Source organism: Pelecanus crispus, chromosome Z (assembly GCF_030463565.1).
Source record: "Pelecanus crispus isolate bPelCri1 chromosome Z, bPelCri1.pri, whole genome shotgun sequence".
Lineage (NCBI taxonomy): Eukaryota > Metazoa > Chordata > Aves > Pelecaniformes > Pelecanidae > Pelecanus > Pelecanus crispus.
The window spans coordinates 73,749,142-73,764,618 of NC_134676.1; positions in this window are offsets into that span (position 1 = coordinate 73,749,142).

A 15,477-nucleotide genomic window follows, 5' to 3' on the forward strand; every position below is an offset into this window, starting at 1 on the left:
GGGGGCATAAGAGAATAAGAGAAATGCGTTACCCACTGGCAGAATGCCTAACTTTATGAGGAAGTTCATATAAAATACAGGTCTGTTTCCAGTTATCTCCCATTGTCCAAAATGCTGTCCATCCTGATCAGGCCTTCAGCAGAGCAAAATAAAAGCATACTGCAGATTTCAAAGTACATTTAATTAAAGCTCCATGGTGATCTCTGATACCTAAAGGTAGTCTAGCACCAAAAAACAAGCAAGTTGAATTCAACTACAATAATTTGGTAACAAAGGTTTTTTTCTCTCTCTCTTTTTACTGAAACATGCACAGCTGAAGCTGTATTTTGTTTTGCTTGTGAAGTTGCAGTTTTGTCCTTGTATTACAATGATACAATGTCTTTTGTTTGGGGACATGGAGGAAAACTGCACTCAAAAAATGTTTTGCTGTGATTGATGATAAAGACTCTTTGATTAATCTACCTGTTATCAAAGCTTCTGTGACTGACACAGAGGTGGAAAAAATAAATCATCCTTCCATGAAAGATGGGTGGAGAATTTTCCATTTTTTTTCAAGGGGGAAAAAAAAACCCTGTGTTGAATTAATCTCTCTTAAAGCACCAAGAAATTGACTGACTTCACTCTGCCATTTCCCATCCTATACTTCAACTACTACAGGACAAGGTTCTTCTTGCTTGAATGCAAATCACAACTCAGCAGAGAGTCAGCACATTCCTATGAATCCCTCAAGCTCTGTGGTCTTAAGCGGTGCATGCAGCATAGCCCTAGCAATTGTTACCTGCATGGTGAAGAACTTCCCACTGTCATACGCCTTAGAGAAGCAAGTTGTTGACAGAAGCAGAGCCAGAATACCAAAATCAGTTTAAATGTAAAGTATGTCTGTCCAAACTGAAATGAATCAAGACACTTTAGAAGAGGTTTATGTACAGGAGAAACTGTTTAAAGTAGCAAGTATGGTAATGCATGCCACATATAATGCTACTTATCATATACAGATATATTTAGGTCTGCATGCATGTAAGCTGTTGACATGTTGAAGGGAACTTCCACCACACACACCTTTTTTGTATACACATGGCCCACAATTTTCAAGACAGAAACAGCTTCATAGAAAATCTAGTATGGTACAGAAGTCTGATACAGTTAATTTCAATTGTGAAGTTGTACAGAATTACAGAAAACTGAACCACAGGAAAATTTTTTTAGTTCATTAGGCTGAATAGTTCATTAGATTGAAGCACCTATGTACGACTTTCCTGTAAGGAGACTGTTGTTCCTGAAGATCTCCAGCAATCCAGATAACACATTCTCCCTATTTCTTGGATTTTAGCAAAGCTTTTGATACTGTGTCTCACAGTATCCTTCCAGACAAAATGTCCAGCACACAGCCAGACAGGTCCATAATACGTCGGGTAAGCAATTGGCTGACAGGTTGGGCTCAAAGAGTTATAGTAAAGGGGGTTACATCAGGCTGGTGGCCAATCACCAGTGAGGTTCTCCACGGCTCATTTTTAGGTCCAGTGCTCTTCAATGTTTTTATAAATGCTCTGGACACAGGAGTCAAATGTACATTAAGTGAGTTTGCTGATGACACCAAGTTAGGAGGAACTGTGGACTCCCTCGAGGGTAGAGAGGTCTTACAGAGAGATCTGGATAGACTAGAGAACTGGGAAATCACCAACCATATGAAATTTAACAAGAGCAAGTCCCAGGTTCTGCACTTGGAATGGGGTAATCCTGGTTATACATAGAAACTGGGAGATGAGAGGATGAAAAGCAGCCCTGTGGAAAGAGATCTGGGGGTCTGGGTTGATGGCAAGTTGAATATGAGTCAACAGTGTGCCCTGGAAGCCAAAAGGGCCAACTGTGTCCTGGGATGCATCTAACACAGCACAGCTAGCCAGTCAAGGGAGGTGATTGTCCCACTCTGCACTGCACTGGTGCAGCCCCACCTCAAGTCCTGTGTGCAGTTTTGGGCACCTCAATATAAGATGGATGTCAGACTATGAGAGTGTGTCCAGAAGATGATGACCAAGATGGTGAAAGGCCTCAAGGGCAAGACTTACGAGGAGCAGCTGAGGTCACTTGGTTTGTTCAGCTTGGAGAAGAGAAGGCTGAGGGGTGACCTCATTGCAGGCTGCAACTTCCCCAAGGGGGGCAGTGGAGGGGGAGGTGCTGATCTCCTCTCTGGTGACCAGCGACAGGACACGAGGAAATGGAATGAAGCTGCATCAGGGGAAGTTCAGATTGGACATTAGGAGAAGGTTCCTCACTGAGAGGGTGGTCGGTCACTGGAACAGGCTCCCCAGGGAAATGGTCATGCCACCAAGCCTGTCAGAATTCAAGGAGTGTCTGGACAACGCTCTTAGTCATATTGTTTAGTTTTAGGTAGTCCTGAGAGGAGCAGGAAGTTGGACTTGATGATCCTTATGGGTCCCTTCCAACCTGAGATGTTCTATGATTCTAGTTATGCTTCCTACCACTATTGTTTCTAATATGCAGCCTTGCTGCAATTCAGGAAACAGTTTCTTCCTTGAATTAAGATTTTTTTTCCCATATTACACAGTACCTACGAGCTTCACTGATGTTTATTCATCACTGTACAATGTTCACAATCTCTTATACAGACCCAGGATTATCTCAAAGCGGGTAGTCTCACTGCAATTTTGTGGAAAGATATGATTGTAGGGTTTGGAGGTTTTTTTGGTTTGTTTTTTTTTTTTTTAAGAAACACCCTGGTTTTAGAGCCAGCAGTAGTGATTTTCAATCACTACTGTGCAGACAGTGTATTTCCTGTTCTGCTGTGATGCTGGACTTGGGTCTGGCATGTGCACCATCTGCACTTAACACAGGAGAACACTAAGACTCAGAAAGATTTTACTGAGGTTTCTAAGTTTCTAGTGAGAACAGACCTCACTGTCCCAATGCAATATGTGCACCTGTCTGGCTGTATTTAACACTAAGCCTTTCAAATTCAGCTTCTTTCTTTTGGCTCCCTATGGTTATGTTCAGTTCACCTGAAAGACTGCGGTCTGGGTCTGTATTGCTCCATTATATTTGATGTGTCTTTTTTGGTTTAGCATTTGGGAAAAACACCATTCTTGCCTTCAGTCACCCAAATCTCTGAGAAGCTCTAGCCCCAGACTCTGTTTAGAACTGAAAGCCATCTGTGCAAATTACAGACAAAGAAATCAAGCAAAAGACTCTGTTCAGCTAGATAAAGGACTCTGTAAATTATCAGAGAAGGGCCAAGGTGAGAATCACAGGGACCAGGTCAAGTGTGAGTTCAGATTTAAAGCTGAGCCACTGCGTGCAGATACACCAAAAGAGCATAATTAGATGATACCCTGGAAAAGTCCTAAATGTTGTGCTAATCTCATTAAATTCCCATATTCCAGAGCACTGCCTAGTTTGTTCTAACAAGATTTCAGATCTCTTCAAACCATAATCAGAAAACACCATGCAGGTATTTTCATTTGGCCCCGACTCTTGCTCCTCTGAACATCTTGCTACAGGTATACAGAGACTGGATTCAGTGTGGCTGTACCTCACCTCCCCAGTTTAGAGCTGGTTTGGAAAGTAGTTTGTCTGGTGACTATTTCTGCTTCTTTGCAAAACATTACTGCTGATCTCTATCTCTATAAGATCTGCAGTGCCTGTAGGAAGCTGTAAAAGGGTCATCCTTCTTCTTTACTATTTAAAAGCCAACGATATTACTGGCATTGTGCAGGGCACAAAAATCAAGACAGTCTCTGCAGTGGAGAGCTTATGAGCTAAAGCTATGAAGCACAAATAGGTGCTTATTTTCAACAAAAGGAAAAGAGCCTGTGTCAAAACCTTCTGTGCCAACAAGCTTGACAACTTCATGCTAAAGCATACACCACAAATAAGGATTCATGGCCCAGTCTGAAGAGGTTTTGAGCACCCACAGTTCATAATGACAGTGCTGGGAGCTGCAGGGCTAGAGCACCTATTCAGAGCAGGCCATTAGCTTAAGTAAGAATAAAATCAGCAGAGGTTAGAAAGTGCTTTACTGTTATTTGTCTGACAGGTGGTGCCATTGAAATGGTGGAATTAGGGTACTGCAAAGAAAATTCAGCTCAGCCAAATAAGTGCAGCTGTTCTGTAGTGGGTTTGTTTGTGTTTTTTTTTTTGCATATGACAAATTGTTTGGGAACAAGACATACAGAACTCATGGCATTTAAATATATGTTTTTATGGACCAAGGGGCTAATATTTATCACTACCCACAGTTCTGTAACTAGTCAAGAGTCTGTGGTATGAATACTATGGCAATGCTCATTATGAACATGCACAATAATGAGAGTTTTCTGTTATAAAAGTTTTCCCCAATACAGAACAAATTCTCCTTTTTCGTCTTTGTTTTGACAAACATGTTGCAAAGGACCAAATGAATCCTGTCTCCACTGCAAGTTAGAGGAAAACCACTAAATTTGAGTTGTTAGTGGGGTAATGCTCAATGTACTATAGTCTCTGGAGGAATTGGTCTGTAGTCTGTGCCACATTATTCTGTAGAGGAATCAGCATACATAGTTTGATTTTTATTGACGATGGTTGCTAACAAGTTCTGTGTACAGAATTTATATTGGCTTCTGTAATAGCAGCAAGACACAGTACAAACACTGGACGTAGTTTATGTCCCCATTTAGAAGGTTTGTGTGTCCTGCCAGAATTATATGAACAGCATTCTAGTCTCATTTCTAAATGACAGCTATATATTAGTAACACTATACCGGACACCCCAGCTGCTTTCCACTGAAATACGTTAAATGGAGGTTTGCAGGTCAGCTGGATAAGGCCTCACAATTTCTTGTATTAAATTACAAGAAAAGCAAAGGAAACAAAAATTTAGATATGTATTGCATCAATCAGCTCACTCCTACATGAGTTTCTCTCTGTCTTGCAGTAAAAAGACTGCTGTGTGTGCGATACTACAGAACACCTGATGAACATGTAACACTGAAGGAAGCTTAAAGCTATAATTTTCCCATTACATGTACCTGGCAGTCAGTAAAGTCATCGTTCTTAAAGACTGCATCCCACAGGAATAGGTAGAGTATATGTTACAAACATGGAACAACTTTGCACTGCATTACTCATTTCTGAGGTTTGGATAAATTTTGAGTAAAAATTTGCACATTTTTAAGTAGCTGCTGATACATGTCTTTAGAGTCCAAAGCTGTAATTTGCCTAGCACCTTGAGAGCAGAGGCACGCGCAAGGGTAACAAGGCAACTACATGTGGAGAAAGCATGTATTGATATGAACACCATAATACAGTACATATTCTATTTATGCACTGCAGTGAAATGTACACAAGTTGCTGAGGCATCTGCATTTCTTGTCAACACCTAGTTACTTTACTTCTGTCCTTCCCTCCCACCAGATTCCCTTCAACCTACTTTGACTATTTTAAATTTGTGAGCTTTTAAAAGCACCCCTCCCCAGCTAAAAACTGGCATGTAATCAATCAAAGAAACAGCACTCTGCAGAAAGGAATTCTCAAATAGCTACTGATGCCTGCCTGTATTGTCTACAGCTGTAGTATTGCCTACAGCCTGAAACCACACACACACTCAAAAGAATGTGTAACAAGCAGCTGTACATAGAGAAGAAATTGGTGGGCAGAATCATGACGTGAATGTGAAAGAATAAGGATGAAAATAAGGATGCCTAAAAAATATTACTGTGCCTCTTTCCAAAAACAAACAAAACCCCCACGTTGTACTGTGTTCCCCAGAGCCATGAGTGGCACTACTCCATCTGAGCTCATGACAGCTCTAATGAAGTTTAGTATTGCTGAACCAACTGTGGCTCACAACAACGGGGCACTCCATCTACAAAATAGCATGTTACTTTGCAGAAAAGGAGTGTAATTGCACACTTGGTTTCCCAGGCGTGCTGCTAAATTGGTCTCAGCTATCCTCCACCTTCTGTTACCTTTTTTGCTACCATGGGCAAGACAATCTCATGACACTTATTTTCATCCATTAGGGATGTCCTTCTTTCTTTCCTTCTTTCTTTCTTTCTTTTCTTCTTTTCTTCCTTTCTTTCCTTTCCTTTCTCTCTCTCCCCCCTCCTCTCTTTTTCTTTCTCTCTCTTCCTCTTCCTTCCTTCTTTTCTTTCTCTTTCTCCACTCCTCCTTTCTTTCCCTCTTGCTTCCCCCCACCGGCTTTTCTCCCTCCCTCTCTCTTTTAACTGGAGACCTGTATAACAGCAAATCTCCTTTTTCTGGTCCCTGGAGCAGGAATACAAAGACACTTTTGGGGACAGGGAAGAAATGCAGCAAAAATCATCACTATCCTGTTCAGAGTGTCTTTCCTGCACAGTGAGGGAATGGAAAATTAATGGAGCTTCACTGTGAGCAGACAATGACAGTGGCACAACAGCTCACAGCTGACCAATTTTGGGAACAAGCCTGAGAATTAAGGGCTGGCTTTGTTAGTAATTCCCACTGTGGTTTCAGCCTCCTGTTGAGCTAGGACTGCATCACAGTCTGTCTGATCATGCTCTAGTATCCTGTGTGGCTTCTCTCCATAAATACTTTCATCCTGTATATGTATCACTGTTATTCATCTGCAGATCTTTTTAATACCTACTTTTGAGGGTGAAAACTTCTCCAGGGGAAGCAAAAAATAGCTCTTGGCATGTGGAGATTGCAGAAAGATTTAATAAAAAAGCAAAAATTAGACTTCTAAAACATTGAAATACTATGATTTTATATGTGAAGCAATCTTCAACATCTACACATAATTTTACTTTTAAAGGGCATATTAATTTTATGATAGTATCTTTAAAAACTACTAGTAAGAGTATTTTGTCCCTAGAAGAATGAATAGAAAGTAGTTTCAGCATTCTTCTCCTTTCAAATGACCTTTTTTCCTACATAGGTTAATGGATTATCCACAGACAGAGAAATACAAAATACGCTCCTTGGGCTTGTATTACTTTCATTTGTATAGTACTACATAAATGAACTGCACTTTTTAGATAAATTAAATTACATTTTCCTTCTTCAGAAGGAAATACAAGTCTCAGTATAATAGCAAATGCCACTGGCCTTGCTCATGAAACTAGTAGCAGTGGATCTGCCTGCATGACTGAAGCCATTGTACTTTGATATTGTTTAATGATAAAAAATGACAGCCCACAGCTTGATCTGTCTTGTGGAGACTGACACAGGAACAAAACATCGGTACAAATTACAACAACAATTTCTCCTAATTTTCAATTTCAAGAAAAGGTGCCTCAACCACTAGAAGTTTGTGTTAATATTACTTCAGCACAGTTTTATACAACCCCTTCACCAACCTCCACCTAGCCAACCTTCCCTCTGAGCTCATGGTAGACATCAGACATCCTTCCCATATATGATGAGAAAAAGAACGTATTAATCTCTCTGAGCTTCAGTCATTTCTAAATTTTACAGTACTGCAAGATAAAGTCATCTAGAGGCTTTCTCTGTAGTCAAAGGAGAGACATGCATCTCAATCGCCCTGTTGCCTATGTTAAGTAACCCACTTTGACATGGTTTCTAGAGTATGCTTCCTGAAGTCAAAGGTTGTTTCTTGACAGAAATTCCCACACATTTCAGTAAAAGATTTGTCTCTCTTCAGGGGTTTAATTAAGGGTGAGGAATCCTAGATTTTTATAAACTTTACTCTTTTTCTTTTGCTTTGATCATATCCTTATGACAGTAATACTGAAGGTCTGAATTTCTATTAAAGAACTTATCAAAGATGTTCCTTTTAATTTCTTCCATTCCTGAATCAGATATTACTAAATGTTCTATTTGTTTTCAGCTATGAACTACAAGGTCCAATTTGAAATACTGTGTTACGTGTCGCAGATGATTCTGGAAAGAAAAGTATTTTCTGTAAGTTTCTTGAAACTTTTTTCCGTTGCCACATTCTCTTCAGAGTATCAGAAACGGTACACTCGATTTTAAAAATAAACTGGTGATTCATTTTAAGTACAACAGAAAGTGAGGCTACCAGAGATTTTACTTGATTACCTAACCTTGAATCCTACCAATGTGGATGAGTCACTGTTTCCTTTCGCTCGTCTCCTACTCTTTCGTAACACAAGAGCAGGCATCAGGACATTGTATGAGAAACTATCTTCTGTGGGCTGCTCATTTCAATTACTTTTTTTTGTTGTTTTCAAGATGTCCCGAATGTCATGTTTTAAGTGTAAGGATTCATGAAGGACTAGAAATTCTCTTGGGTTTTCCCCTCAACTCTTGTATGCAGAAAGCAAAGTTCTTATTTAAAGTAGCTCTCATTTCTGCTTCAGCCTCTATGTATCTTTTAGGATGCAACCTGAGAAGGCATTTTTAGGCAAACAAGTACTTAACTATGCATTCTACTAACGAAAGTCAAACATGCCCTTAAAGTTAAACACATACTTGCACAACTTTCTGAATTAGGTTGGGCATGAGCATTTCCTGAAACAGGGTTTCTTACTGCTTAACTTAGCAGAACTTTCCTCTCTTGCCCATTTTACCTCTTTCTTGTAGTAGTTTTTACATTAAAGACCATGAGTGAATTGTGAATTATTCCCACGGCATTTGGTTTGTGTCTTTACTGTTACTCTTCTGTTACATATGACTAAAAAAATAGCAACTTATTTTCCCCAAATCTCATACTTTTCCACATAAATCAATCCAATAAAACACATATTTCCCTCCCCTATAAACCCTTCCTCGCTTATATCTTTAGACTATCACAGCAACTACGCTGCTTAAGATGTAGACTTTTTTTGGCACTTCTATTTTAGATCAGTTAGACAAAATTTCAATGTCATTCACAATATTTTGTGTGTTTGCAAATTCACTACAGTTCTAAAACTGAAACATGATTGATCCAGACTGCATCAGGCTCAGTGATATGAGTTGGGTAGGGTTGGTTTTGTACATAATATTAGAATGCTCTTTGACATTCTAATGCACATGTTTGTTCTCCACTGGGCAATTTCCAAAAGAGACTAAATAACAGAAACCACAGCAAACATGTTAATTAAACTAAGACCAGCATTTTGGGATTCAGTCCTCTCCCTGTCTCCCCTACACACATACACACAAAGTGATCTGTTTACTCACTTTTTGTTTCCTCAAGCATGAACAAGGCAGAAAAAACCTCAAAAATCAGAATATGTATTTAAAACCAGCATACTTGCAATTAGCCTAACATGTATGTCAATATTTTTCTTGTGGTTAGAGAAGTCAGGCAGACAGGACTTTGAGGTGCCACTCCTCATGTGGCTATTGCCCATTCTGTCATTTTGGAGAAGACACTTGGATTTGCAGCATAAAAAATTGGTACAGTTAGACAGACCTGACTTACAGACGTGCTTCGAGGCTTTTTTAATTGTCTGTGAAGGTCCTTTGATTCTAGCATAAACAATGTCACCTGCATGTTTTTTCTGCAAGTCAGTGCTCCTCTGCCTGCAGCTGCCTTGCTTCTGGGTTTTTCTGGCCAGGTCTTCTGGTCACAGTAGCCCATTCCTCTGGGCTTTGCTTATACCATACTATGGCTGCTTGCTTAACACATGGAAGAGTACAAATCAAAATTTCTGATCACTCATAATAAGTCACCAAACTGGGAATAGTTTACTGGCCAAAAATAATACAGATTCAATAATACCACTTTATTACTCTTAAAATTAGAAGAAACATGGAAAGGAGAACAGTCTTCTCTGTAGGGCTCCAAATTGCTTCCTTTTAAGGAGAGTTTGGAGAGAACTGATTTATGCCACCAATCCCTGGGTTAACACAAAAATATGTAATCTTAACAAATTAGAGTTCATACCTATACATGAGGTGGTTGAGCAAAGAATTAATGGAAAACGTGATATTGTGAGAAATTTTGAAAGAATTGTAATGAATTTGCAATCCAGTTTTCAATTGGGACTGTTGATTCTGTCCAAACAAGCATACAATTCAATGCATGCCATGAATATTTCAAGCAATGACCTTCCCCACTCATATATACAGCAGATATCCTAGAGGAGACCCCTCTATTTACAAATTCAGCTTGAACTCCAAATCCTTGAGGACAGCCAGTATATTTTCAGTTATTTACATTTTGGCCTGGCCACAGAATCACAGAATCATTTAGGTTGGAAAAGACCTTTGAGATAATCAAGTCCAACCATTAACCTAACACTACCAAGACCACCACTAAACCAATTAAGGGTAGAGTAATAATTAAATTCATGTTTCCGAGGTTGGTGGCTGGATTATTTTTTAATGAAAGTAAAACTAGGAATCATTAGGACTGGAAAGGACCTCTAAGAACATCAGTCCAATCAGCAACCCAACACCACCATGCCTACTAAACCATGTCCCAAAGTGCCACATCTACCCATTTTTTGAACCCTTCCAGGGATGGTGACTCCACCACCTCTCTGGGCAGCCTGGTCCAATGCTTGACTACCCTTTCCGTGAAGAAACTTTTCCTAATATCCAATCTAAATCTCCCTTGGTGCAGCTTGAGCCTATTTCCTCTTGTCCTATTGGTAACTATGTGGGAGAAGAGACCAACCCCCACCTCACTACACCCTCCTTTCAGGTAGTTGTAGAGAGCCATAAGGTCTCCCCTCAGCCTCCTCTTCTCCACACTAAACAACCCCAGTTCCCTCAGCCACTCCTCAGAAGACCTGTGCTCCAGAGCCTTCACCAGCTTCGTTGCCCCTCTTTGGACATGCTCCAGCAACCCAGTGTCCTTCTTGTAGTGAGAATACTGGACGCAGTATTCCAGGTATGGCCTCACCAGCGCCGAGTACAGGGGGACAATCACCTCCCTGCTCCTGCTGGCCACACTATTCCTGATACAAACCAGGATGCTGTTGGCCTTCTTGGCCACCTGGGCACACTGCTGGCTCATGTTCAGCCGGCTGTCAGCCAACACCCCCAGGTCCTTTTCCGCCAGGCAGCTTTCCAGCCACTCTTCTGGAAGCCTGTAGCGTTGCATGGGGTTGTTGTGACCCAAGTGCAGGACCCGGCACTTGGCCTTGTTGAACCTCATACAGTTGGCCTCAGCCCATCGGTCCAGCCTGTCCAGGACCCTCTGCAGGGCCATCCTACCCTTGAGCAGATTGACACTCCCACCCAATTTGGTGTCGTCTGCAAACTTACTGAGGGTGCACTCAATCCCCTCATCTAGATCGTTGATCAAGATATTAAACAAGGCTGGCCCCAAAACAGAGCCCTGGGGAACACCGCTCGTGACCGGCCACCAACTGGACTTAACTCCACTCACCACTACTCTCTGGGCTTGGCCACCCAGACAGTTTTTTACCCAGCGAAGAGTACACCTATCCAAGCCATGAGCTGCCAGCTTCCTAAGGAGAATGTTATGGGAGACTGTGTCAAAGGCTTTGCTAAAGTCCAGGTAAATGACATGCACAGCCTTTCCTTAATCTGCCAGGCGGGTCACCAGGTTATAGAAGGAGATCAGGTTGGTCAAGCAGGACCTGCCTTTCATGAACCCATGCTGGCTGGGCCCGATCCCCTGGTTGACCTGCACATGCCTGTTGAGCGTACTCAAGAAGATCTGCTCCATAATCTTCCCCGGCACCAAGGTCAGGCTGACAGGCCTGTAGTTCCCTGGATCCTCCTTCTGGTCCTTCTTGTAGATGGGCATCACATTGGCAAGCCTCCAGTGGCCTGGGACCTCCCCTGTTAACCAGGACTGCTGATAGATGACGTAGAGTGGCTTGATAAGCTCCTCCGCCAGCTCCCTCAGTACTCTCGTGTGGATCCCACCCGGCTCCATACACTTGTGAATGTCCAGGTGGTGTAGCAGGTCATTAACTGCTTCCTCCTGGATTATGGAGGCTCCATTCTGCTCCCCATCCCTGTCTTCCAGCTCAGGGGGCTGAATGCCCTGGGGTAACTGGTCTGGCTATTAAAGACAGAGGCAAAGAAGGCATTAAGTACCTCAGCCTTTTCCTCATCCTTGGTGGCAATGTTCCCCCCCACATCCAATAAAGGATGGAGATTATCCTAGAAACATTTCCTTAAAGACTGATGGTACCTACCCTACACTTCTGCACCATGTTCCTACTGATGAAAGTGGTGAGTTAGGTATCTAACTGTTTTCCACTGCCTGACACATCATAGGAATTTAAGGTGGAACTTCCAGTCCTTAAAACAACTAAGATAAATTCCTCAATAAGGCCTTAATAATGAGAGACTCAGCTGGCGGACTGGAAGACTTGAGAAGTGCAGGAGAGCAGAGTAAGAAACTGAAACAGGTGTCAACTGAATTTTTTTGCTGATGCATGACCCATTAGCTCCAAGAGAGATGAGTGCACAACTTATCTGTAAAGCAGGGATTTATTTAACAGAACATCTGTGAGATCTGGGCAATCAATATGTGAATTACTGGAACAACTGCCTAATTGATTAGCAGTTCTACAGATCTGATGGGTTTTCTATCCATAAGTGATCAGGATCAAGGGGTTTCTTTCTTGTACACTGTCCTTTTTCATATCTGGCAAATAAAAATCCTGTCTTGTGCTTTTTCATTATAACCCTTCTGTATATACACGTAGTAATACCTCTTCCCATCTAATTTTGGCCTCATTTGCTAATTTTGCTAAATTTATGATTAAGCAAAAGTAGCAATCAGATCACTAAACTCAACAATGCAGAAGAGAAACAAGCATTATCCTCCACCTTCTTCATGCACAGAGACTATACAACAATTATGCAACCTTCTCACTGAATTATTTAGATGTTTTTGTATATAGCTTTTCTGCAAATGTATTCACTATCAGAGTTTTAATTATATAGACACAAGTATTTATGCCTACAAAACACAGCAATTGATGATCAGGATTGCATAACCATGAAGATAATTTGGACAAGTCTCAAAGACAGTGGTTACTACCACATAATTACAGAATCACCTTCATAACTTTGTGTCATCACAAAATTTACTGTATCACTCCTTGCTGACCTTTGCAGATCAATAAATGTACCAAACACAAGACCTAGTACGGAATTCTGAAGCATTTTGTTGTTAACCTTTACACATGATGAAAACTGACCTTTTAATGCAGCTCTCCTTTTCTATATTGTAGTTTGTGATCCAGGATATTTTTTCCTTCTCACATCAAGGAAACCTAACAGCCTGTTATTCATTTCAGGGAGAGGAAATTTTTAAAATTTTATAAGCTGATACCTCATCAACTAAATACTGCCACAGTAAATAGTTTCTAAGAGATCAATAAAACACAATTTTCTTTTTAAGAAGTCATGCTGCTTAATTCTTGTAATTTCATGATTTTCTATTGCAGTGATTTTAAATATCTTTTCATCCGGACCGCTCAGCGTATCTATGTCTTACTGAGTTACAATTATTTGATCCAGCTACTAAGCGTTTTATAATTCAAATATGCAGAAAGTATTTGAAACTTTTACTTCCTTCCAGGTCTTCAGAACAATGGCTGTTTTAAAAAATTACTAGGTATATTATCATATTTTTGGACATAACATGATTCTATTCTGTGATTCTGAGTATCATCTGAATTAATCCCACTGTCTTGCTCAAGACTAACTTGAGAACAGCCTCTCTTTTTGGTCAGGTCCTGTAAGAGTTTCTTAAAGTGCTATGACATCATTTTACGCAAGATTTTCTACACCATCAAACATTTCTAAAGTGAAGAACATCATAGTGTTAGATTTTATGGCTTTTCCATTTTTTCTGTATCAGCTCTCACAATTCATTTTTTCCTCTTCAGCCAATAAAGACAAACCAATATTTTCTGCACAGCAGGCTGTGATTTGTATTCAGATGAATCATCACTGATAGAGACTTCTCTTCAGAGTTTTATCTTTCTACATGCTAGCAGTTGTTCTTAATTTTGTTGAATAACACAAATAAAAAGCATACACTAGTAACATAGGTGGAACAGATATTAAAATAATGATGGACTGGTCAGAAGAGCTTTATTACGCACAATCCAGAAGTACAGAACTTGACATCAGATCTGATGAAGTAAATCCCAATGAAAGGAAAAGGTTCAGGTTTATAATATTAATTTCAGATCTAGTACTTTGTTGTATATTATCTTCATAGATACTTGATGACAATAGATTTATTTAAATTGCCACAAGGAAAAAGTAGGAAATTCCAACTGCAGAAACCAAGCACATCTGAAGTGAGACTTGGCAAATAAAAAATATTCTAAACCAGTCTTACTTCTTACAGCCCATGCTCAGGCAAAGCACCCAGCGATTTAACCAGGAGTTTTGTAGTAAGATCTTTTGTATTTGCATGGTTGAAGCTATACTATGGCTTCTCACAGTTTCCAATTACATTGCCCCTTGATCTGCATTATTGAATATACCTGAATACTGAATGAGGATAGTTAAGATATTTAGGAAGAATCTGGTCTACTACAGGTAGATTAAAAAGAAAGGAAATCACTATTGATAAATTGACATGCCATAGGACTAATTGTAAAAGTCAAAGTGGAGCTATACCTGAATTTTATATTTTAATGGGATAATCTTCAACTGTTCTAAGAAAATTAAGTTTAATACCTACTTTATTTCATGGGATCAGGACTGATTTTTACGCATAAATATATGGACACACATCCACAAACAATTAGACATTCATACATGTACATTCTAATTTAGTTGTTTATAGCAGTCATATAATAATAGACTTTGTCATGAAACAACTATGTAGGAATTTGATAATTACACTACCATTATAGAACTAAAACCCTACACTTTAAAATTACCTAGTTCTAAATGTGTCCTAGAATTCAGAAGTTTTGAATGTTTAAAACCAGTATTTTCTACAAATAGATGAAACAATACTACTATAATTTTAAAACATTTTATATTTATATATCTGTGTAAGAGTATAATGTCCTAGGCTTCAGTACACACTGTTAATATTTGTGAACAACTGGTATATGGACTTAAACTCTATTATGCTATCATGATACAGGTATGGACTGGTTTATTTATATTACTTTGAAACTGAAAAGGGGACTAATAGCTGTTGTAATCCTAAAACCACCAGAATTTAAAGCCAAACGTTTGATACATGACAAACTGACTACATCTCTGTCATCGTTTCTAGTCTGAATAATGTGTCCATTTGTGGTGGTGTTGGGGGTCAAGGGATAAAGAGAATGAAGGGAGACAGGAGACAAGAGGACACAAATTACCAGCTCATTTTGAAAGACCATTCTCTACAAAGGATAATTTTGTTCTGCAAAATATAGTCTATAGATAGCCACTGTTCATAAAGAAACAGCTGGGAATCTATGAAGATTTTCCTTGACATACACACTTTGCACTTCCAACTACCCAATCACATTAAAAGAAGCAAAGAATGTAAATATTTTTACTAATATCAGTGTAAAGCTATCACTATCCTTACCATTTTTATATTGCATATTCATAAATGGAAGCAAAGTGGTAGTCTTT